The 24,982-nt window shown below is 46.9% G+C and overlaps 1 protein-coding gene across 6 annotated transcripts in view; it reads left to right on the forward strand.

Annotated features, from left to right (window-relative positions):
* Positions 1–24,982, forward strand: part of RHBDD1 (rhomboid domain containing 1) — a 133,696-nt gene that overhangs the window by 99,357 nt on the left and 9,357 nt on the right. The window lies entirely within an intron of this gene.

Consider the following 24,982-nt stretch of genomic DNA (forward strand, 5'->3'; position numbering starts at 1 on the left):
TTTACTTCTGGTAAAGGAATTTTGTCAAGATTAATTTATCACTGGAAGTTAATTCTCCAGTATGCAGGAGAGAGAGGAACAAGGGAATGAGGAAGCCAGGCGAGGATGGGGGGAAAAGTCCAGCATATCCAGCGGCTTTCTTTTCTAAACCTCGCACCTTTTCGTGTGCTTACTTTGATGCCTTTTCTGAAAACGAAGTTGGTTTTGTTTAGGCCGCTGTTATGTTTCCGGTACAGAAAATTTGAAGATAGTTTGTTAGTTACTTTGATCCACAGTTGAGCCCTCTTTGTTATAAATAGCTGGCGTTTTCTTTAGCACTCTTGCCATTTTGGGTGGGATAATTCCTTGTTGGGTGGCATGGGACTGTCCTGTGCATCATAGAATGAAGAGCAGCCCCCGGCCACTACCCGCTGGCTGCAGTGCACCGTTCCCCCTAGTTGTGACAGCCAAAAATATCCCCAGACTTGATCGATGGTCTCCAGGGGGGGCACAGTCACCCCTAGTTGAGAGCCACTGCATGGAGAATAGCTTTAAAAAAGAAATCTGGTAAAACTTGCATGTAGGACACTCACATAGAAACAGCTGTAGTCAGGGACACCTGGGTGGCTCAGTCGGTTGAGCGTCCGACTTTGGCTCAGGTCATGATCTCGTGGTCCGTGAGTTCAAGCCCCACATCGGGCTCTGTGGTGACAGCTTGGAGCTGGGAGCCTGCTTCAGGTTCTGTGTCTCCCCCTCTCTCTCTGTCCCTCCCCTGCTCATGCTCTGTCTCTCTCTCTGTCAAAAATAAATAAACATTAAAAAAAATTTTTTTTAATTGAAATAAGAAACAGCTGTAGTCAACTTAATAAAGCGCATCACTTAGAAGTAATTTAATAGTGTGAAATAGAGATTTGGAATCATATTTCTTGAATTGTGGTACCTCCTTCTTACCTCTTCAATGGCAAGGTCCCTTTGGTCCTCCTTGTTAGAAAGTAGAGTGGCACTCGGTAGTAAAGTAGCTGTATCCAAAACACCTTTGCGGGGCACTTGGGTGGCTCAGTGGGTCGGGCGTCCAACTTCAGCTCATGTCATGATCCTGCAGTTAATGAGATCGAGCCCAGCATCGGGCTCTGTGCTGACAATGCAGAGCCTGCTTGGGATCCTCTCTCCCCCTCTCTCTCTGCCCCTCCCCCACTGGTTCTCTCTCTCTCTCTCTCTCTCTCTCTGTCTCAATAAATAAACAAACAAACTTAAGAGAAATATATTTCGTGTGAAATATACTGGGCTCTTAGCATTCATGGATTTAAATATGTAAAGTTTCAACCACTTTCAGATGACCTTAATGTTCTGACTAGTCTGCCTCAGTGTTCTTTGTCCCCGTTTTCAGTCCATTACATTAATTCCTGATCTTTCCTCCCTACCCTGCTTAGATTTCTGATCCTTTGTTTCAAGTACCGTCTTACAAATACCATCCATGCCCTTGCTGCTTCGTCCTTCTTCCACCTATCTGGAAGCAAGCACAGACTGGGATGAGCCCAGCCACCAGGCTTCTCAGAGCCTCCATCTGGCAGCTGAGTCTGTTTGGAGAACGTGACCCAATAGAGGAGACTGAGCTTATTATAAATGCACGTCAACATCCCACCTGGCCTTGACTGCTTGAAGAAAATAGAATCCACCTGTAGGTAATGACTTCCGGCTCCCATCAAGAAGGCTACAGACTTACTTATACCCATCCCCATACTTAACTCATCCCTTCTGACAGCTGGGCAGGGAGGTCTCCTTCTTATCAAAGAATTCCTAATTTCTCAGGAAAATCGTTTGCTACTGATTATCCCTTTCTCCCGTCGGCCTCTACTGGATCCTTCCTATCAACAGCAAAACATATGCTAGCCTCTCTCCTGCCTCATCCCAAAAGGAGAGAGCAGTAACACAGCTGCCTTTCACTCACCCCATTCTTTCTTCCCGTTGACATCCTCCAGCGAATTGCTTACTGTCTTCACTTCTTCAGCTCTGAATCTTGCGTCCACTTCCTCGATCGCCTCATGGCTGCCATTACCCTAATCACACAGCTCTAGCCAAGTTCTCCAGCAACCTCAGTGTTGCTAAGACCCGGGGTCATTTTTCTTCCCTGCGTTTTCTTGCCAGACATAAACCCTACCTTTTGCCTCCCTTTCCCCCCAGTGCCCACTCCCCTGGCTTTCCGGCTGCTACTCTGGCCCCTTTCCTTGGCCTCCTTGGCAGATTCACCTGCCTCCACTTGACTTCTGAATAACGGTTTTCCTAATGACTTCATTCTGGGTGTTCTTTTCTCTCCCAAGGCATCAGTTACTGTGTATATGCCGGCAACTTCCACATTTATCTCCTCAGCCCAGATCTCTTCCTGAGCTTCTGAAATTATGTCTAACCCACTCAAGGACCTCTTAGATGCAGACCATATGAAACTGAATTTGTCAGACCTTTCCACTTCCCCGACTCATTCCTCGTTAATTGTTGTCAATAACCAAGTGCTCTTGGTGCTAACTCAAAACGTGGCTCACATTCTTCCACTTCTTTCCATGTGCACTAGTCTGAGCCAGTGCTTTCTGTCCCCAGGAGGTAGGTGGTAAGGATGGAGAGGTAAAAGGGCCAGATAATGTAGGGCCTTTTAGGCCAGTCTAAGGACTTTTGTTTTTGTCCGAGATAGGACCATTAGAGAATTTTGAGCAGCGGACTAACATAATTTAACTTGTTGAAAGATCACCTGGGCTGCTGTGGGCCAGCATAGTGAGTTGAGTGGTAGCCCCCAAAAGACCCCATTAGAGTGTATTTGGAGGAAGAGCCTTTACAGATGTAATTAAGGCAGCGGTCTCAAGATGGTGGACCCTAAACCCAATGACAGAACGGTCCTTGGGTCAGAGCAGCGATAGGGTCAGCTTCTAGATATATTTTGAAGGTGGCGCAGAAGGAGTTTTTGACAGAATAGTTGTGATTGTAAGAGAAAGAGGAGGGAGAAGGGAGTGATGTTTTGGCTGAGGGCACTGGGAAGCTGGAGTTTCCCTTCCATTCACCCGAACACAGAGAACAGATTGGCCAGGGCGGGGGACAGAGTTCAGTCTTGGACCTGCAGGGAGTGAGAGGTTTGTGAGAGCTCCACGTGGGGGCAGTGAGGAGGTGTGTTTGTATGAGGCCAGATGCTAGGTGCGGTCTGGAAACAGGACCTGTTTTCAGGTCATCAGTGAGGTATAAGTGATACTTAAATTTCATGAAGCTGGATGGAGTCTCCAAGGAAGTGAGTGTAAATAGAAAAGAGGATCAAGGACTGAGTGCCAGGTCCCCGACGTGAAGTTTGGAGAGAAAAGAAGGTACCAGCAAAGGAGAATGAGAAGAAGGGGCTACAAAGTGGGCAGAAAGTAGAGAAGAGAGTGTGGCTCTTTGAGGATAAGTCAAGAGGGAGGAGTGCTCAGCCGCACCAAATGCCCCTCATAGTACTTGTAGGATGACAACTGAGAAATGGTCCCTGGACTTAGCGAGGCCAAGGTCAGCAATGGAATTGACAAGAGCTGCTTCAGGAAATGAGTAGTTGCTGGTTCCAGATAGATTCTGCTTTTGTCTCGTGTTCCATCAGAGTTAAAACAGGCCCTGTGCTTTTATTTTTTTAAGGGTTTTGTTTTTGTTTTTTTGTTTTTTTGTTTTTTTGTTTTTTTTTGAGAAAGAGCACAAGTGGGAGAGGGACAGAGAGTGAGGGAGAGAGAGAATTCCACGTAGACTCTTCCCACTGTCAGTGAAGAGCCCAAGGTGGGACTCAAACTCACAAACCATGAGATCATGACCTGAGATGAAATCAAGAGTCGGACGCTTAACCGACTGAGCCACCCAGGCTCCCCAGCCCTGTGCTTTTAAAGGCTTGAGTTTCTTAACCCCCACCTCTACCCCTGAGAGCTAAGGAAAAGGAACATGATAATTGACAGACTGCATTTCTCCTACTGGTCTCTCCAGCCTTAGCTGCTGTTACGTAAATAAACCCCTGATGTTCCTCATCCTGGAGCTACAGTGAGTCACCCACGTGAGAAGCAGCTCACTCGCAAAACAGTTTTCCCCTTGACTTGGACCATCTGGCCTTGTGTTTTCCACTGTAAGGTTAATATGTGAAATTGGTCTTTTCTCTGCCTCTGGTACCTGGCTATGTATGGAAGGGTCCTCCTGCATGGGCTCGTCAGTAACTCCAGAACAGCCTTGTCCAATAGAACTTTCTGCAGTGCGGTCTGTATCTTCAGTGTCCAGTGTGGTTGCCACTCGCTGGATGTGCTGAGCCCCTGGAATGTATCGGAGTTCCCCCTTATCCTTGAGGGACACGTTCTAAGGCCTCCCCCCCCATGGATGTCTGAAACCACAGATAGTACTGAACCCTGTATGTACTGTTTTTTCCTATACATATATACTTATGATAAAGTTTAATTGAGAAATTAGGCACAGCAAGAGATTAACAACAATAGTAAAAGAGAACGATTGTAACAATAGACTAATAAAAAGCTATGTGAATGTGGTCTCTCTCAAAATATCTGGTACTCGCCCTGCTTGTGATGAATGTGAGACGATAAAATGCCTATTGATGAGATGAAGTGAGGAGAGTGACGTAGCCTTAAGCTACTCTTGACCTTCTGGCCATATGTCAGAGGAGGATCATCTGCCTCGTGACCATGGTTAACCACGGGCACCCCAAACAGCAGAAAGCAAAACCACGGATGAGCGGGAGACTACTATAGTTAATACAGCCGAGAAACTGAATTTTTATTCTACTTAGTTTGAATTCATTTAAATGTAAAGAGCCACGTGTGGCCAGTGGCCATCATACTAGGGCAGATGTAGAGCATAGTTTCTCAGAGCGGGTCTTGGGAACTTGTTAGAAATACAGATTCTTGGACGTCCCCCCAGACCTGCTGAACCAGAAACACCAGGGTGAGACCTGGCAGTCTGTTCCATCAAGCTCTGCAGGTGACTCTGATACATGCCAAGCAGGATGGATGCCCCATCCCCAGAGTTCCTGAATCAGCAGGTTTGGGATGGGGTCCGAGAATTTTTGCGTTCCTAACAAGTTCCCGGATGATGCTCTGAGGTCGGTCTACAAATCACTTTGAGAAAGTGATGTAGAAGGTAGATTAGCTCTTTGTGAGGCCCCCAGGTCTCCAAGAATGAATTCTGTGCACGCCACATAACTAGTATTTTAACATCCCAACAATATACCCTGTGTGCTCCATGAAGGTCTTCCTAGCTGTTTTCTCATGAGCTCATAACAAATACTTCCTGGCTTACAGAAGGGCTCCTAAGTACTTGTTGAATTAATAAAAAATATTTATATCCTTAGCCTGGATAAAGTACCTAAAGTTAAGAAATCTTATCCTGCCTCTGACTTTCTGTATGTGATTACTTTTTGGCATTCATGATAACCTGTTAGTATCTTTCATTTTTCTGATCCATAACTGCCATTTGTTTTAGAAGAAGCTATTCTTAGCATAATTTTTTACTCCGTATTTTGATAAATGTTAATTGTTTTAATGCTACGGAGGTAATTTTTGAAAGGCACAGCATGCCCCCTGCAGGGGGGTCATTGGGAAATGTGTGAGAGCTTTTTAGTTGTTGCATTGATGGGGTGAGTAGAAAGGTTGTGATCATCATTTAGTGCTTCGGGCCCAGGAATCTTAAATGTCCTGCACCCATAAGATTGTCGTGTCCAGTGAGCAGAAACTGGTAACCTGTTGGTAGGTGGCAGAAACAGTCTCCTTGGTGAAATCGCCTGTAAGGCTATGACGCTCCTTGGCTTGTCCTGTTTCCCCATGAGCATTTTGGAATCAGGTTTACTTATTTCACAGGAGGATGAAGCACTGTCCCTTCTGCTCTTGCATTACATAATCGAATTCTTCCAGGGAATATTTATTCCTATGTAAGACTTAAGTGCTGTGGCTTACAGAGATGTCTGAGATGTGGGCCTGACTACAAAGAACTTACAGTACCAATGGTTTTGGCAATTATATAAATGATAGGAACAGAGAAGGAGAATTACCTGGGGAATTAGTCAAGTTCAACCAGAGAAACTACCAGTGGGAGACATATATTAGGAGATTCAGTACAAGGAATTGGCTCATGCACCTGAGGGTGCTGCACAGACCAGTCTGAAATCTGTAGGAGGCCTGCAGGACGGGTGGGCTGAAACTCTCGGGCACGTGCTAAAGCTGCAATCCACAGGTGAAAATGCCTTCTTTTTCAGGGAAACTTCAGCTCTGGTCTTTGGGGCCTGTCTGAATTAGGCCCACCCCGATTATCTGGAATCATCTCCCTTAAAGTCAAAAGATTATGGACTTTAGTCATATCTACTGAATACCTTTACAACAACACCCCCATTCGTGTTTGGTTACATAACTGGAGACCATAGATGAGCCCAGTTGACACAATAAAAAAAGACCATCACACTTAGAGACTGGGTGTTCAAGGGTCATATCTTGAAAGGTGTAGCATTTGTTCTGGTCCTTGAAGAATAGAGATTCTAGTATTCTAAAGGGACTAGGCATTCTAGAGAGTGCCACTACCAAATATTACTAAAAATGAATAATAAAAGATTTCAAGATAAGAAATCTGATGTTTGCATAATGGCTGGTTGGTGCTTTATGACCTTGATCTGAACCTCAGCTCTCAGTTTCTTTATCGAAAAAATAGGTTGAGGGGCACCTCGGTGGCTCAGTTGGTTAAGCATTCGACTCTTGATCTCAGCTCAGGTCATGATCTCATGGGTCGTGAGTTCAAGCCCTGTATCAGGCTCTGCACTGACAGCATGGAGCCTGCTTGGGTTTCCCCGTCTCTCTGCCTCTCCCTGCTCTCTCTCTCTCTCTTTTCTCTCTCAATCTCAATAAATAAAGAGTAAAAAAAATTGTTTTAATCTTAAAAAAAATATTTTGAATGCTCTTCATGACTGCCCCCTAGGATAGAGTGAGATGGTATTTGAGGGTACATTTTGGAACCAGTAAACACTATGAATGCTAAGGTATTTTACAGAGACAGTGGTAGTATTCGCATGTGAAGTTGAGTGGAAAAACAACAAAGGTTGGGCAAGTAACACAGAACCTGATGATCGTGGGCTTTGCCTAAAATTTGCATCGTTAATTTTGGGGGGAAAAGGGTACTCTCTAAAGTTTACTCCAAATAGACTAAAAGAAAATAAAAACATCCCTGATTTAACATCCCCAAATGTTAAATCCCTATTATTGAAAAGATGCAGCAGCCATTTGCTCTGGGCCTAAGACAGCTCAACATTTTTTTACAGAAATGGGCCTCTATTTTTGATGCAATATTGGGGGTGAAGGAGAGTCATTTATTATAAACTTATTGAATACTTTGCCTAAATAGGGAAAAAGAGTTAAACCATTTCCAAGAAAGTTGTTCCAAGTTTGTTAGGTAATGGCTGTTGTAGCCAATTGACTCAGTCACCGAAGAAAGCACCAGAAAGGGACGCTACAGTGAGTGCCGTTTGACACACTTCTTTTTTTTTTTTTCCTTTTTCCAGAGCTGTGCTCTACAAACCAAGCTAATTTTTGCCAAGCAAGTCCCCCTAATTGTTCAAGCCATATGCATTTTGAAGGAAATTTAATCCATATGTTCCTGAGTCATTTACGCCTAAGTCATTAAAATGTTATTTTGTAAATGTGATTTCATGTTTGAAGTCGTAGTAAAGTATTTTTAGGCGATTTTCCTTCTTCATAAGGCTAAATTTTTCTTGGTTTGTTTTCTTGTTTTATTTAAACACGCTGCACATCATCTTAACACACATCCTGCGGTGAGACCCAAAGGGAGCCCTGCAGCCAGAAGGAGGGTCTAGTCTCACACATTCGAAGCAGCCAGTTTTCTCTTCGCAGAGATTTCTAAATGTTATCCTTCTTCAGTGCCGGGGCTGCTTTTAACCTGGCCATTTCCCACCCCAGCCCTCTCCCACACTGCTCCCCAAAAGGGTGCCCACAAAAAAGAATAGAGAAAAAAACAGGACAAATAATAGAACCAGATTGCCTCCAAGGATAGATGTCCAAACTATGTCATGTGATCCTTTCTTTCCAAAACTGAGTTCATTTTCCCCTTTTACCTACTAGCATTGCTGGCTGGGAGGCTTTAGGTGTTTAATAAAATGTCTGCAAAAGAGAGACGTACAATTGAATTTAGGAACAGTCCATGGCTTCTCATTCCTAGGGCGAATAAATGGTGGTATCTGCTTAGGACTGAAGCTAGTTGAGAAATGGTTTCATTTCTTTTCCCAAAGTAAGATTTTGTTTGTTTGTTTAAACCTCTGACTCTTCAGAGCGCCGTGATATGAACCAAGATTTGTCTATGCATGAAGCATCCTGGTTTATGTGTGTCTGTCCCTCAGGAACATCTGTTGGCTGCAGAAGGACACCTGTAGAAGCCTTATTTTTAGGGTTTGGTAGAGATTTGTCTGTTCTGAGCACTGAGTCTTTGTAGGTAGCAGGTGCGGCACCAGACACAGTAAGAGACATTTACCACCTGGAGGTACCAAGATCTAAGAAGTTAAAACTTTTTACTTCTCATCAGTTCGAGCTTGCGAAATACTTTCCCATCTTTTTTGTTTTGAATTGCATCCTCAAAACTGCCCTGAAGGCCGTGGTTTCTGGGTCTGGGTCAGTTATTTTTTCACAAGGAGATTGAGGTTCAGAGCAGTTCTTTTCTTAGATATTTCACAAGGAGATGGCGGCTGTTGATGTGTGCCTCTGACCGCACCAGACGGTAAGCTCTGTGAGAACAGGGATGTCCTGTCAGTCATGCGGGGATGTCTGAGGACCTTTGCGGGCTTTTACTTTTGGAAGCCTCACCTTGTATCATTTCAGATGCATTAAGACATACAACTGTGTGACTTTGTTTCATCCGAAGATGAATCTTCATCTTTCTTCAAAGCTCTAGGGTTTGGTAGCAAGTGACCTACTGAACATGGTGGAAAGCTAGAGAGAGAGAGCGCCCCCTCCTGATGAAAGAAAGAAATACAAAGGGACTAAATGAGGGGCGATACTAGGACTGTCTAAAAAGCCCTTTTTTTCTTCCTCAGACCTGCTTTCACCCTAGAAAAGGGGGTCCACACTTATGTGGGTGGGCACTGGGAGTACTTGCTCCTCACGGAGCCCCAGGGCCTCCAGAGGCTGTGACGGACCTCTTTAAGAGGCTTCCAGGCCACTCTTGGGCTAAACTCAAAAACTTGCAATGCTGCTTGATGGGCTGAGTTTCCGGTTCGGGGCAGAAATGCTGGAACGCCCTCCATCCATGAAAATCCTTCGGGATTCTGTCATTCAGCAAACACTCCTTGGCCACCTGCACTAGCAACACCACAGTGACCAGAACAGACTCGTCCCTGGAGTCCAGAGGTCTGTCTCTTGCTCCTTGGGGTCCCTTTGGTGACATATATTTGAAATGTCTTTGCTTTTTATTACTCATTTTGTGGTTGGATTGTATGTGCATGCACACGTGACCTTTTGTATTCAAAAGACAACCCTTCTGTTTATAAACTAAAGCCTACAGTGGGGAAGGAAGCCTAGAGCATAAAGATTGAGCACGTAAACGTTCAGTTTCTCCACTGCTATGGTATTTTTCTGTATTTCTTTTCAAATCTCTTGGTGGGCCTGGACTTCAGAATCAGCAGATGTAGAACCCTTCTTGAGTTTGTATTGTGCCCTCTGGCACTGTCCTTCCTCATGGTGGTTCCTCCCTGAACTTCAACCCAGGGACTCTCGTTCACCTTCCTTTTTTTTCTTTTCTTTTTAATTTTTTTTTACATTTATTCATTTTGAGAGACACAGAGAGACAGAGCATGAGTGAAGGAGGGGCAGAGAGAGAGAGGGAGACACAGAATCCAAAGCAGGCTCCAGGCTCTGAGCTGTCAGCCCAGAGCTTGACACAGGTCTTGAACCCACAAACTGTGAGATCATGACCCGAGTTGAAGTCAGACTCTTAACCAACTGAGCCACCCAGGCACCCCTCGTTCACTATCAGTATTGCCTTTTTGCATGTATGGATATATCTGCATTGTTCTTTTTTTTCGTGTTTTTTTAAAGTAGGCTCCACGTTCAACGTGGAGTCCGACAGGGGGCTTGCACTCACAACCCTGAAATTAAGACCTGCGCTGATATCAAGAGCCAGACGATCAACCAACTGAGCCACCCAGGAGCCCCTAGATCTATATGGTTCTTAAGGGAGCTGTTCCTAAACTCATCAAGGGCATTTTCATTTGTGGCAAGAATCCCAAAGCATATTCTCCCCAGAGAAAGAACAAGATTTGCCTGACATCAACTTAAGAATATAATTACTCAAGAAAATGTTGAGGTGTTTTGTTGTGTTGGAGATGTTGGTGACCAAGAAGTGGGTGCCTGAGGGGAAACGTCTGGCCTTGTCGTGTAAGGAAGTCAGGAAGGTGGAATTTTCATAGGCCCTTTTCTGCTCGGCTTCCTCATGTGCTTTGCCATTTACCCAAAACTATCCCCATCGGAAGGTTGGTATTTATTTATTTAAAGCTCCATGGCCTTGGGATTATTTCCCAAAGCAGTTGCTAGATGTTTCCGCTCCCGTTTACTCTTTCTTCCCTGCCCAGTCCTGTTCAGCAAGAACTTTTTATTTTTTAATTTTTTTAGAGAGCACGCATGTGCAAGCAGGGAAGGGATAGCGAGAGAGAGAGAGGGAGGGAGAGAATCCTGAGCAGGCTCCACAGTCAGCACAGAGCCCAACATGGGGCTCTATCTCAAGACTGTGAGATCATGATATGAGCCAAAATCAAGAATCAGACTTGGGGCGCCTGGGTGGCTCAGTCGCTTAAGCGTCCGACTTTGGCTGAGGTCATGATCTCAGGTCATGATCTCACGGTCTGTGAGTTCGAGCCCCTCGTCGGGCTCTGTGCTGACAGCTCAGAGCCTGGAGCCTGCTTCGGATGCTGTGTCTCCCTCTCTCTGCCCCTCCCCCGCTCATATTCTCTCTCTCTCTCTCTCTCTCTCAAAAATAAATAAACATTAAAAAAATATTTTTTTAAAAAAGAGTCAGACTTAACTGACTGAATCGCCCAGGCACCCCAGCAAGAACTTTTCTAATGTTTTATAGTTGAACTGTTTTCTCTTTAGAGAGGGTGGTAAATCAGACCATGAGTAAACAAGCCTAAAAGTTCTAGAGATGGTCATTCTTAACACTGCCAGGTGTCTTGTGATTGTCATTGTTATTGTCTTACGGAGTGAAAATCAAATGCGAAGAACGTGGGGCTGCTTCATTCACGGGCATAATTGCCACAGATCACATCCCTTTCCGGCATTTGTCTGAGCCTTAGAACAACTGTAAGGCCAGTAGAGTTTTCTGTCCTAAAATCGTAATCCTGACTGTTGACCCTTCCAGCTGCTCCCTCCTGAGAGCCTTTTTGTCCAGGTTGACCACTAGGTAGGAGAATGGCTGCTGGCATGTGCTAGGCTTGAGGATTTGAGGGGACTGTGGGGAGACTGACTCACAGCCTTGCCACACTCTTGCCCAGAGAGTACTCCTTACCCAGTATCACAAGCCTTGACGAGTGGCCGGAGTCAAAGGCCCCTTTTGCACAACTGGGTGTAACAGTTTGAATAGTTAGGATTCCGACCCTTGCATGACCAACCCTGCAAAGTTCTAAACATACTTTGCTGCCAAATATAGGTCCGAAGTTTGGATTGAAATTAGCTGGGCTGTTTGCTCACTGTTGAACCAGGTGGGAGGAGCAGTCCGTCGGAGGAACACAGAACTCTTTGATGGAAGGTTAACCACCCACCAACTGCATGTTTTGCGTGTTTGTGGCCCTACATCAAAGAGAAGCCACTGTTCTAACACAGTCATGTTATGTGCTATGTGAGCAAGACTGGCAATGCCTTATGGCTGCCTGAGCCATTGGAATGACCCTTCTTGCTGGAAACCTTGTTGGAGCGCACACAGTATTTGATGCGCTGAATCATAGGTGTGTCTGTCGTCAATGAGAACGAGGAGGGCCGGGTTCCAGTTCCAGGGTTCATGCGGGCAGGGCACCTGGCTGGCTCAGTCGGTAGAACACGGGACTCTTGATCTCTGGGTTGTAAGTTTGAGCCCCGCAGTGGCTGTAGAGAGTACTTAAAAACAAAATCTTAACAACCACCACCACAGCAACAACCACAAAGTTACTGGAGGCTAGCTGAGGGACTTGGGCAAATTTCTTAGCTTTTCTGAACCCTGTTTCAGGATCTGTACAACGAGGGGGGTGTCTAACTAAGTAGCTTCATTAGCTTTAGAAATTTTACATACGTTTAATATTGGCTTTAGCGCATAGGTCTCATGGATGTGAATATATGCACTCATTTAAACCATATAGCCCTGTTCATCTTAGGCTTCCGTGAGTTTCTCAAGAGAAGAAACTGTGCCTTATTCTTCCTTAATCTAGAATGGTGCCTGACACACAGTCCATGTTTTCAGTTAATGTCGGTTGTATTAATTAAGGAAAGAGGGGAGAGACAAATTAGTAAATTTTCAGACAGCCTCCAAGACTTTGCTGGAATTAGAAATTACAAACTCTAAACCAAAATAAAGGAGGTTAGAAGGAATGGAAATGAGGACACTAACTGTGTCCTCTCCTGGCTGTGACTGGTGAGCCACAACCCCCCCCCTTGTCCCTCATCATCACATCAGATGCTTAACTCCATACCCGACACGTAGTAAGCTCGCAATAAAACGTCAGCTGTCGGCAGTAGGAGGAAGAAGTTGTGAGTTTTCTAGTTAACCAGAGATTATGAAACTAGGTGGATCATCACCCCAATAGAACTGACATTTGAGAGCGTATTTCCTTTACACCAAATTTTACTGCACTTAACATTTGACTCACCGGGTCCTTTCAGTGTCAGTCCGCGGAATTTCAGGTCTCTGGACACAGTGGTGAGCATAGAGTGTGAATGCGGTGAAGCTTAACCAGGACCTGACCCCACGATAACGTGTGAGTGTTGCTGCCTTTGAGTCCCGAGAATCCAGGTGGTGACTTCTGTCAGGTCTCTTGTTCGTTAATGAAGATCTACAAAAGAGACATCTGGTCATTTGATTCTCCCAGTTGGTTGAAAAATAAATACGAGTTTACCCTGGAAGTGATTTGCGTAGGAATTTCCAAGCACCAGGGCACTCTAGCATCCAGTACCCATCTCTCAGGGCAGGGCGGCGACCCGTCTGGGGCCGAAGGCGTTGTGTAATTGGAGCTCACTCCTGTAAGGTCCCTGGCCTTGTACGTGGGTGACCTTTACCAGTTTTAGGCCACGTATCTCCTGCAGGCTGTGCTCCTGTGGCACACACAAGGCCCAGGTCCACTGGCCTGATGGCCACATATGGACCGCAGCACTGCCAGTCACCCCAACTCATTCACTGCAGTGACCCAGGGAAGGGTCAGAGTCAAGTCTCTTGGTGGTGGGAAGGAAACTGTAGTGTTTTTTTTTTTCTTTAAGATTTTTGTTTGAGAGAGAGAAAGAGCGGGCAGGGAAGAGGGACAGAGGGAGAGAGAGAAACTCAAGCAGGCTCCGTGCTTAGTGCAGAGCCCATGACCCTGGGATCACGACCTGTGCCCAAATCAAGACTCGGTTGCCCAACCGACTGAGCCGCCGGGTCACTCTGGAAATTGTGCTCCTAAAACCACCAGCTATTCCTTCCCTTTATTCAGAAGCTCCATTTCTAACACGTGAGCTTTTAGACCCACACTCCTGTCGGGTCTCCCAAGGTTTAAGTGACGCCAAGATGATAAAGGAGCATAAAGAGAAACTCTTTTTGACAGGACCGTGTCGGAAACTTGTGGGAGTAGATGCTCTTGAGGCCCTAACAGTTGGCTTGCCTTCCTCAGAGTGGTCATCCCCTTGCGGAAGTCCCCTTCCTCCTGGGGCCACCCGCTTCTTGATTTTCCTGACACTTTCTCATTTCCCCTTGGAGCCCGCAGAAACCAGGCCAGTCCCACCTCGACAACAGAAACTTTCTCTTAAGGAAAGGGGGTGGTTTGGTACAGAACAGGGAGGTTGCTTGGATGCAGAGACACTGTGTCAAATGCTGTCTAGTGCAGAAAGGCATGGAAATGCATGTATTTCTACACAAAGAAGGAAGCCCTGAACATCTGTTAGGCTTAGAATTTTCAACAGTGATCTACACATAAACTCCTTAAGTGTTGCCTTTTATACTGGCACGTTAGAAGTTGTGGTAATGCTTATGGAAACTACATATGATTTAGAAAATAGTTGAAAAGAGATCATACACATAGGCCAAGTTCTGCCAGTGCTGACAGAAAACAAGAGCTGAAAACATGCCCCCTGTGGGCTCTGCTGAGTGCATCTGGCTGCAGGACTGAGGTGCTGTATTCCGTCTTTAGGTCTGAGCAACACAGAAAATATGAATGCAATCACGCGAGTGGGCTCAGTTTAAAATAGTCCCCCTTTTGGGGGCGCCTGGGTAGCTCAGTCGGTTGAGTGTCCGACTTTGGCTCAGGTCATGATCTCACACTCTGTGAGTTCGAGCCCCACATCGGGCTCTGTGCTGAGCTCAGAGCCTGGAGCCTGCTTCGGATTCTGTGTCTCCCTCTCTCTTTGCCCCTCCCCCGCTCATGCTCTGTCTCTGTCAAAAATAAATAAACATTAAAAAAAAAAATTTTTAAATAGTCCCCCTTTCCATCCTCACCGGCCGGCATGGCCTACTTGACTGGTCAGAAGTCTCGATTGTTTGGAGACTAAATGCAGCATGGATTGGAACAGGGATGAAACCTCCCAAGCCTTTGGCCCAAGGGACACTGTGAAGGTGTGACAAAACTGGCCACCATCCCCGTCAGGGCAGCCCAAATATAGCTCCCAGGCAGAGCCTGTGGGGACAGCCTGTAGCTGTCTGCTCATCCTGGATCTTACACAGACATCCCCCTGCACCCCGCACCCAGAAACACCATTATACAAGAGAAGTGAGGATGCCAAGTCATCGACTTATAAACCCAGCCGCTGTGATGCGTGGAAGCAGCGAGGAAGCAGCGTGTCCTCAGCGATGATTTGTTGTAAATTACTAAGATGCATGAGCCTGACCCCCCCACCCCCCCACAACCTCACCCCCACCTTCTCCCCAACTTTGATGACGGCATCCTCACTGATGCAGAATGTGCTCAGATAGAGTGCCACCTCCACCTAAGCTCTTCTAGAACATTCTTCTCCCTGAAAGGAAGTGAAAAGAAACCAGTCTGAACTCATAGATCAGGCTACTGTCTCGTTTTGGCGGGGGAGGAGGGTGCAGGTAGAAAAGAGGATTAGGAGCAGTTGCCTGGTACCTAGGTGTTGCTTCTAAACCACAGGCCTGGAGACACAAGCAGCCTGCTGGGGGGTGTCCGGAGCACGGACTTCCGGCCCGGGGCCCGCAGGCCACAGCGATAAGCCTCACTGACCCCCATACCGTTCTCGTAATTTTGTTTGCCAGCTGGCCGTGTTGCATACATAAAACGTGTGGCTTCACTCATTCTGCCCCCCGCCCTTTAAAAAGCCATTATCTTATTGTCCGAGGCCCCAAACCAGTAGGGCACCCGAGAGAGGCCTCATGTTTACTACAAGATTCAGGTTCCTAGCCCCCTGGTAGGAAGGCTGGCCTGACGAATTAGATGCAGAAAACAAGCCACTGCTCTCCTGAGGCCGCTGTCTTTGGGGAGAAGGGACTTTTGTGCTCACTTGGTTCCGTGCCTTTGTTTTCAAAATGAGGAACTCGAGGGGCCCAGTGAGGCCTAGGACCATCGCTAGAATTTGCATCTCCGGTTTCTCGGTTTGGACTTCTGTCCGCCCTTCAGCTTCTGCTCCCTCTGTTGTGTTTTGCATTCAGCATAGTCTTCTTGCCTTTAGGACTGCCTCTCCTTTTCCTCTGTAAACATCAATATGAAGTATATTTGCTTTGCTTTCCAGCCTCTCCTGCCCTCTGTGTGTCCAAAATAGCCAGCTGGAATTCATGAGAATGTTATGTCTTCAGATGTTTATAATCCAAAAGAATCCCTTATGGTTTTTTTATAATAAAACTACTTGGATGTCGGTATTTTATGTTGGAAAGGCGAGCCAAGTTCACAATGCAGCAATTACAATGCAATGCATTATGTATAATTTGTAGCGCGCCCCAGGAGCAATGGTAAACCGTGAAATGCCGTCCTGGCCCCACAGCATAATTAGCAGGATCAAACGCTGTGCACAGAGAAGCACAATGGTTGTCGGCCGAGGTCAATAAAAGTAAGGAAAAGTTCTGATAAAAGCAATACACCCCAAATTATAGAAAGAGCAGCCCCTATATCAGGCTGCAAATATGTCAAAAGCCTTCACTGCTAATTGAAGAAACCTTTTGAGGTTTAACAGCTCATAAATTTGCGCTGGGAATGCCCTATTGTTCTGAGGTTATAAGTCTTGTCTTTGAAATTTAACAGTTGTACTTTTATATTGCATTTCTCCGAGAGTGCCATTGTAAACATGAAGGGTTTGCATTTTAACATAAATTTGAACAATGTGGTTTTAAAAGGGTTCGCCACATCAAAGGGAGGCTGTTTGGGCATGTTTTATAAATTCTTTTTTCTGTAGTATTTAAAGCTACAAATGACTCATAGAAGTGTGTTCCATTTATATCAGTCATGTTGGTATCGTGTCCTCACCGGAGCTTTTACTGCCCTTAATTTTTTCTAACCTAAGAGCGTCTGAAAACCCGTCTAGGCCCTTTGCCAAGTCAGTTGCCCTTAATCTGCTATCTTCAGACCCATAGAAACAATTCTGGAAATGTGGTTATAGTTGGTCTAAATAGCAACAAATTTTGTGCCTTTTCATGGTCATCTTTTTTTTTTTTTAACTCAAAATATCCACTATATCAACTTGCAATTTCTTCTTTTTTTTCGTGTACCAATTATGGCCCCTCCTCTACCCTCATAGCCCCCATTGAAAAAAAAAACAAAACAAAACACTGATTTTTTTTTTTTTCTGCTGAGCCACTGGTTGAAGTGGAGAAAGTTGGATGTTAAAGGGAGAGATGTGGGTGCTGGTTAAAGGGAGATGGGTGGGTGCCTCATGGAGGACAGAGAACACTGGGCTCAGATCCAGCCCCTCGTGTCCAGGCTGTATTATGTGCTGGCTCTTGAGGCCTCAGGAAATCACACACCTTCTGGAGCCTCAGTTTGGCCATCTGTAAAATGAGGACAATAGTTACTACCCTCCCTCCTCCCTCCCTCCCTCTCTCTCATTCGTGCATCGGCTCATTTATTTATTCATCTCTGGAGAGAGAATGTGAACACAACCTCTCCCTGTTCTTACCCCGCAGAGCTCAAAGCCCAGTGAGAACCCACATTATTGAAATAATGAGTCCTGTCCAATTACTAATGGGGGCACTGTGTGCTTTTGAAGGAAGGGGCCGTGTTCCTGTGAGAGCTTAGGGCAGAGGACCCTCACTGAGGGTTTGGGGTGGCGGGGGAGAGGGGTTGGGCACAGTTTCCTGGAGACATGGTGTTTGAGCTGGTTGCTGGAGGAGGGAACTGGTGAGTGGGAGGTGACAGGGCAAGTGTACTGGACTGGGTACAAATTTTGATGTTTGTACTTAAATAAAAGGAAACCCTTGGCAGGCAGAGGATGAGGCACGTGCTTTCCAGAAGCTCTCCCGCAACTGTGTGTGGAATGGCTGGTAGGAGGACCAGAGACGGTGTGGGGAGATCACTTGGAGGCTCAGACGCCAGTCCGGGCTCACGAAGCAGGTGGCTCAGACAGGGTTGGTGACGGGGAAGATGGAGAGGAAGGGAGGAGTTTGGGAAATGTTCGGGTTAAAATGACAGGATTCGGTGAGGGGTCCAAGAGGGGCAGGTGAGGGACAAGGAATAGTCTCGGATGACTAGGGTCTGGGTATGTGTGACTAACTGGCTGTATGGTGGGGACGTACCCAGGATGGGGCAGCCTGGAAGGGGGGTTATTAGTATAATAATCAGGAGCCACTTACCTGTGATTGTTTGGGGCCAGGTGGTGAAACTCTTCAATTCATTCATTTCTGAGCACATCTGTGAAGCAGATTTCTGCCCTGCACAGATAAGAACATCAGGTCTGTCTGGCTCCAGAAATCATTCCCTCTCTCTGTCCCCTGCCAGAGCCACATCTCAGAAGGGCACTTTAGTGAAACACCAGTGTCCACTGCAGGTTTGACTAGGGAGGTTATGCAGGATGAAATGCCTAAGAAAGAAAATAAGACGGGGCGCCTGGGTGGCTCAGTCGGTTGAACGTCTTTCAGCTCCGGTCATGATATCACAGTTCCTGACATCCAGCCCCACTTTGGGCTCTGCACTGACAGTACAGAGCCTGCTTGGCATTCTCTCCCTCTCCCTCTGCCCCTCCCCTGCTTGTGCATGCACACTTGCTCTGGCTCTCAAAATGAATAAACTTAAGGAAAAAAAATTAGCCAGGTAGTAGGAACAGACCGTCGAGAGTCCTGACTTCTGGTTCTGCCCCCGTAGCTGCACAAAACAGGAAAACCATTTATCCTCTCTGCACTTCTGTTTCCCATCTCCAAAATGAGCCGACTGGATACCACCACCCCAAATGACCCCCCTCCCTTCTCTGAAAACCCATGATTTTTACTATGGACTGGATGCATCTCGCCCCGAATCTCCTGTCCACACTTGACTGACTCCTCAGAGCTTCCTTCTTAAAACCATAGACAGGCCTTCCAGCACTAGCTTTTAATCTGTCCACAGCATGCACGAGATACTTCCAAAGAGGCTCAGAGAGCATCATAGTCCTCCCCTTCATCTAGCTCCTCTGTTTTCCAAGATAAGTCAAATTCTAGACTCCTAACTTGGCCAGTAAAGTTCAAAAAATTTAGTCCCAAGGTCTCCCTTAATGCTCATAAAGTAATTTTTATTTTCCTAGAGATTATTAACAGCCCTGTAAGAGTAAGTCACTTTTTATTGTTATGGAGTATCTCTTCTCTGCTAAGAGGCCATTTTAGAGTCATTTCTGAACAGTTCTAGGTCAGGATGAGGCAGTTAGAGGCAGGCTGTTTGAATGGTATGAAAACCGTCTGAGAAAGCCCCCAGGCCTTCCTGAGGCTGGGAGGGTTTGTTTATTGGAGATGTTTAAGTCTCAGTGTGTGTGTACGTGTGTGCATGTGCACCCACATGCACGTGTCCATGCACACGCACACATCCACACGCTCTCTTAGATGGGGCACAAGGTCAGAATGTGGTGGGAGTGAGTTAATCAGACCTAAAAGAACGCGCAAAGAGTGGCAGTTAGGCTCAGGGTTAGGCTAAATACCATCGAATACAGAAAGAAGCATGTTTTGAAAACGGCCGCCACGCTTGTGGGATCGTTTATCATGTCACAGAAATCCACAGCCCACACAACTCCAGGTGGACTCTGACCTTCAGGAAGAACTTCTTGGCTCTTAGGCTCTGAGGGCAAGGCTCCTGTGTGTTTGTGATGCCCCGATGGCCTCTCAGCTGCCCACCTCAACGGGGTGTATCCACCCAGAAAGGCTCAGCACTTGTGCTCTCCTCCCCTTCCATGGTGCCTGTGCCCTCCTAGAGGAGCCCAGCCCAGTGGTGGCCCTTCAGAAGTCATGGTGATCATACATCCAATAGAGTGTCATTCTTCTTTCATGTATGCTCACCTCCTCTCTCCTGCCTTTTTTATTTAACCACCCGGCCACTGTCCTCACATTGTTTTAGCTCCTCATGGCTGTTGCTTCCCTGTGATGCCCTCAGCCTGGCCCTGCCGAGTGCAACCCTTGGACACCAGCCATGCCACACCCCATCGCAGAGGCTCTCATCACTTTGTCCTCCTCTCATCCCACCTTCGAGAAAAGGATTCCAGGCAGCTTTCGGCTCTCATGAGAGCATTGAACCATGATATTCTCTTGGCCATCAAAAATCTCAGGGATAGTTTCCTAGGTCAGGGATGTTTTGTAATTATGCATTGATATCAGTATCTCTGGACATGTGGTTATGCACTAATCTGGCTTATGATATTTGAAATGCAGAAATAATTTGAATTTTTGGAGTCTTTAAGATGCATTCAGTTTAGATGTACCCAATGCATCTCCTATCTTGGCCTGCTTCTAGCTACTGAAAGTTCTCTAAGGTATCATGAATCCCAGAGCCCAGGAAAAGGAATTCCTAGAGGAATTCCTAGAGGAACCCATAGAGGAAATCCCTAAGGAATTTCATAGAGGAAACAAATACACAGCATTGTATTCTTAAGCCTGTGTGTGCATAGCCTCCTCTCACCTGTTCCTCATCCATGAATGTCTAGGGTTTGGGAGCTGGTTGGGGGCCAAGGCCAGAAACCACGATTCCCAGACCTTGAAATTCCCTACCTGGCACCATGTGTCTCCATTTCTGTCAGTGCCCTCTGGCCCCATTGTTCCGGCTTGGTCACCCTGACTCCCTCTCTCTGCTCAGCCCTGATGGCACAATTAGTTGTTCTTTGTCCATGCACCAAACATTTGTGATACACCCACCATGTTCCGGCCTCCAGGGATCCAGAGGTGAATCGTTCTGTTCCGAGGATTGGGTGAGGGGCAGCGGGCCAGTTTCATCTACACTAATGTTAAGGCTAACAGAATCTCTGGAGCAATACCATAATTGTATTTGTTATAATCCTCTGGAGAGCCAGGTTACAATGATACCTTACTTTTAAAGCCCACCTCATCCAGGATTGAGCATAAACAACCCAAGAAACCACCAGAGTCTCTGACTCATGAAAAATGTGACAAAAGACCGACTTCTATAAACTCAGTGGCCATAAAGGTGCTCATGGCCAAGGCCAGACGAACCCCCAGAATACATTTTGGCATTGCTGTGATCAAAGTTTCATATAATAAGGCCGGTGACTCACTCTCCGTGCTTGAGAAAAAGAAATGCAGATTCCTGGGTCCCACCACAGATACTGGGCTGGGATCTTCCAAGTTACAGCCTAGAATCTGCCTCTCACCAAGCTTCTCTACATCAGACTTTGGGACTTCCTCCTCTAGGGCCAGTATCTGGCCTTTGGTGCTTCATTATGCCATGTTTCTCGCAGGACTGTGACATGGAAGCATTGGGTCGCTGTGGCCACCGAGCCTGGGGACCAGCCATCCCAACCCCCTTGCCTCCCGAGGCTCCTCGTTTCTCGTGACACACCCAGTTACCTGCAGTGGTTGTCCAGGGAGAGCTGGACTTGACCCCTGAGTAGTCGCTGTCAGCAGAGGTTGTCAACCCAAGTTCCCTTGTCCCTTTCCAAAGTTCTCACATTAGCTCTCCACATTTTTTTCCTTACCCCGTGATTTCTTGGGATGATGTTTATTTGTATTTTTTTTTCATTCCCCAAGGCTAAACGGTGTTTTCAGAAGACTGAGGTTTCTGAGTGAAATATTGTCTAATTTTAAATGGGCTGTGATTTCAAAAGTCAATGAAAACATTATTTTGGGCCTTTGCTTCCAGAGCTGAAACTTGAGCTGTCTCTGATTTGAAACTCGAGGGAGAGGGAGTGAGGAAAAAAATGAAGTAGGTCTAAATGTCATCACAGACGCGTCTCTGTACCTCTGTGTGAAGAGGGGCTTTGAAAGCCGAGGCGAAAAGCAATAGCATTAGGGAGCTTGTCGTTTCTGGGCGAAGGGCCTCCCCCTGCACGCGAGGCGGGGGTGGGGGTGGACTATGCACCTGGCATTTTATCCCGTGGAGCCGGGGGAGCTGGTGGCCCAGGCAGTGAGGAGCCCACCATCTCAGGCAGGGCCTCGTCCGCCAGGAAGCCCCTCTCGGTATCCCTCCAACCCCTGGGGACTGTCCAGCCGCAGAGACAGCCAGACCACCAATTACCAAGCCGCCAGCTTCAAAGACCCCTTCGTGGCCCCTCTGGGCCTGGGCTGGCCAGGACAGCAGCTAAGTGTCTGAGGTCATGGGCTAAGGAATTGAAAACATCCTCCAGGGAGGAGCCATGGATGCTGGAGTTCTTTGCAGATTTCCAGGACTCACAGAACACTCCGTTTATAAGTCCTGGCCCTGCACGCGCGGAACCGCTGCATCAGGCACAGTCGTATGGCCCTTGTTTATCTCACTTCCTCCCTCCTGCTATTCTGCTGGGGCGGTACAAGGAGAGGGGGCAGAAGGAAAGAAGACTGGGGGCAAGTATAAGTGGCATTGGGGTGACAGTGTGGACCGGGAAACATTACCGCTTTGGTTAGGTTTTACAATAAGTCGTTTTTAGTATCACTGCATCCACGGTTGTCTTATTCCCACAGATTGTGTTTGTTTACCTCTTCTAACCTGGAGTTAGGGGGATACAGACCCTTGCAGTAAAAAGCCCTCCGTGATGCAAAGCAGTAAGCACAGTAGCGAGAGTAGATTCTGAGTTTAGAGCCGGTTAAAATATCCGACTCCGCATCCACATCCATAACCACGTCTAACCCTCTCTGAGTGCCTCGTCCGTCTCCTCCTCTGCTCTTGAAGAAGTCTGATGTGACAGAGAAACTGCTAGATGCTGGCAGATAATCCAGACCATCTAGACAATAAACAGCTCCATAATATTCAGTGCGGCAGCCTCTGTAGAGCCCATCTGTTTCAAAATAACCCCAGTTCTGCTTACGAGGCGGAATGCTTTGTTGACTGGAATTTGCCCTAGTTTTCTTCAGTGGACTCCGTGTCACAGGCCTCTGGGTCCACCTGCTGGCAAGTGTAAAAACTGGAAGCAAACCCAAGGTGGATATTTTTAGTTGAAAGAAAAATCTAAGCTGCAGCTCATTGGTTCCCCAGAGCTACTGTAGGTCCGAATCACCTGGGAGCTCATTAAAAATACAATGGCCTGGGCTCCATGCCAAGCCTACAGAATCGGAAACTCTCTCCAGCCCTCGTGGTGATTCATACATTCACACCAGTGTTGGAGCCCCTTCACCTGGAATCCAGGGACCTGGGGCCCAGTGAAGGTCAGGGACGACCCCCACCCTATGCAGTCATTCCCCAACAGGTGACCAAGCCTCCTTGAAGTACCTACTCCCACTTCTTCCATTTTATCCTGGTCATTCCTGGAGAGACTCAAAGCTTTATTCCCTCGGAACTCATCAGACAAGTTTAAAAAGTGGAGGAATGTGGCAAACACTACTTAACCAAGTACTCAAGGTTACCCGCCCCCCCAGTGGCTAGTCATGTTGATAGCAGGAGCCCCGGCTATTACAGGATGGGAAGAGTACTTGACCTCTGTGACTTCTTCTTAAGATCCATAACCTCAGTCTAAGCATGAGGAAAAACATAAGACAAACCCCACTGAGGGACATTCTACAGGCTACCTGGCTGGACTTCCTCAAGATGGTCAAGGTCATAGGAAGCAAGAAAAGATGGAGAAGTTGCCACAGGCCAGAAGAGGCTAAGGAGACATGACAACTAAATGTTCCAAACGGATCCTAGTACAGAAAAAGGAAATTAGTGGGAAAACTGGTAAAAATCCAAGTGAAACTTGCAATTTAGTTCGTAGTAATGCACCCATGCCTATAAATGATCCCTTACCTTTGACAACTATACTGTCATAACGTAAGCTGTTAACATTAGGGGAATTGAATCATCTCTGTTATCTTTGTAACTTTTCTGCAAATGTAAAACTGTTCCAAAATAAAAAAGTTTACTGAAAATTAAAATGTCAGAGTGGAGGGGCACCGAGATAGACCAGCTGAGCTGGAGGACATTGTCAAGGAGCATAGCACGGCCAGTTGTGTGTCCAGATGCCAGAAGTCACCGACAGGCCGGCCAGCAGGGCAGGCGGGATCCTCCAGAGTGAGCCACCCGGGCTGCAGGCAGTAAAGGCCGGTGGCTGGTGTCCCCCATTGCAGTCTTAGCCCAGCCAGCCTGATGTCTCACTGGGAACCGGACAAGTCATGGCATCTCTGTGCAGGGGGGCAAAATGTCCAGTCCAGCACCTTCATGGCACAGATGAGCCCAACACCTGGAGGGTTGGGAGCAGGGGCTGGGGGGTGTGGGGGGGCCTGGGGAATGACTTGTCCAAGGTCCTGGCAGGGTCAGGATGTGAGCCCAGGTCTGGTGAAGCGTCTTTTTTTTTCCGACAGCAATTCTCAGTGATTTGATACACTGCCTGCAACAGAATCACTTGGGTGCTCATTAAAATGCAGCTTCTTGGGCTCCAGCACAAGAATCTCTACCAGTGGGATCTCGTAATCTGTGTTTTTAACCAGTTTTCCTTTATGATGTTCACTAGTGTTTAAGGACCACAGCAGCATACTGGGCAACTCTCCAGTGAGTGGTGTCTCCGAGACCGTCTGGCTGTGTCCAGACATCTTGCATTGGCCCCGTTGAAGGGCCGGGACCCCGACTGTGACTTCCGCCTTCAGTGGCCAGTCGGTTGCTGTGGGGTGGTAACTGTGCCCACAGGGCTGGGGCTGCTGAAAGCCAGGAAGGGAAAACACCACGACCACTCTTTAGGGTGAATGTCATAGCAAGTGGCAGGCAAGTGGGGCCAGAACTCTATGTGTCTCGGGAGGAGGCAGTTTTTTATCTTGTCAAGCTCAATTTATTATAGTTCATTCTTTTACCTACTGTCCCTTTTAAAAAAAATTTTTAATGTTTATTTATTTTTGAGAGACACACAGAGCGTGAGTGGGGGAGGGGCAGAGACAGAGGGAGACACAGAATCCGAAGCAGGCTCCGGGCTCCAAGCTGTCAGCACAGAGCCCAATGATGGGGCTCGAACCCACTAACTATGAGATCATGACCTGAGCCGAAGTCGGACTCTTAACCGACTGAGCCACCCAGGCATCCCTGTCCTCTCCTTTTTTAAATAATGAAATTAAAAGTTATGAAAATTAAAAAAAAAAAAGATCAAGAAGCATGAGGAGTTGGCAGAAGGACTTGTATCTGAGCTCTGAAGAAGCCACTAGAAGCCCCTTTCTGCCTGTGGGTCTCCCCACTGGTGAGCCCCTGCCCAAGAGAGAAAGGCCAGAGGGTCGGGCTGACAAAGGGCCGAGGAGTCCAGAGCCTGGAGCAGAGAGC

This window comes from Felis catus, chromosome C1 (assembly GCF_018350175.1).
Source record: "Felis catus isolate Fca126 chromosome C1, F.catus_Fca126_mat1.0, whole genome shotgun sequence".
Classification (NCBI taxonomy): domain Eukaryota; kingdom Metazoa; phylum Chordata; class Mammalia; order Carnivora; family Felidae; genus Felis; species Felis catus.